Source organism: Bison bison, unplaced genomic scaffold (genome assembly GCF_000754665.1).
Source record: "Bison bison bison isolate TAMUID 2011002044 unplaced genomic scaffold, Bison_UMD1.0 scf7180017864331, whole genome shotgun sequence".
NCBI classification, from domain to species: Eukaryota; Metazoa; Chordata; class Mammalia; order Artiodactyla; family Bovidae; genus Bison; species Bison bison.
This window is the reverse complement of record NW_011494903.1, coordinates 7,226,474-7,227,521: the sequence shown is the minus strand read 5'-3', so window position 1 is coordinate 7,227,521 and position 1,048 is coordinate 7,226,474.

The following is a 1,048-nucleotide window of genomic DNA, read 5'->3' as shown; positions in this document are numbered from 1 at the left end:
CAGAGTGAAGTAAGCCAGAAGGAAAAACACCAATACAGTATACTAACGCATATATATGGAATTTAGAAAGATGATAACAATAACCCTGTGTATGAGACAGCAAAAGTGACGCTGATGTATGGAACAGTCTTATGGACTCTGTGGGAGAGGGAGAGGGTGGGAAGATTTGGGAGAATGGCATTGAAACATGTAAAATATCATGTATGAAATGAGATGCCAGTCCAGGTTCAATGCATGATACTGGATGCTTGGGGCTAGTGCACTGGGACGACCCAGAGGGATGGTATGGGGAGGGAGGAGGGAGGAGGGTTCAGGATGGGGAACACATGTATACCCGTGGCGGATTCATTTTGATATTTGGCAAAACTAATACAATTATGTAAAGTTTAAAAATAAAAATTAAATTAAAAAAGAAAAAAAACAAAAAAGAAAAAAATATTTGGGACATACTCCTACTAAAAAATTATGCATCATTGATCTACAATTCACATTTACCCAAACATCTTTTTTCTTCTAAATCTGGCAGTCCTATCCTATCCCTCTCCAGGTAACCCAGGTTACAGCTTTCAGTGTCAACAACCTGTAGTCTAACCTAGTGTTATGGGTTGAACTATGTCCTCTGAAGAGGACATTCTAAACCCTGGGACCTCAGAATATGACTTTATGTATAAATAGGATCTTTATAGAGGTCATCAAGTTAACATGAAGTCATTAGGAAGGGTCCTAATCAGTATGTCTGGTGTCCCTATAAAAAGGAGAATTTTTTAAATTTTAATTTTTATTATATATTGGAATATGGCTAATTACAATGTTATGTTAATTTCAGGTGTACAGCAAAATAATTCAGTTAAATATATACATGTAGTCTATTCTTTTTCTTTTTTTCTTTTTTTTTTTAATTTTACTGTGCTTTGCTTTAGTGAACTTTATAGATACATGTTTTTTTTTTTTCCTTGTTAATTTTATGTTTAGTTGATCTTTCCATAGGTGTGAGTGGGGTATTAAAGTCTCCCACTATTATTGTGTTATTGTTAATTTCTCCTTTCAT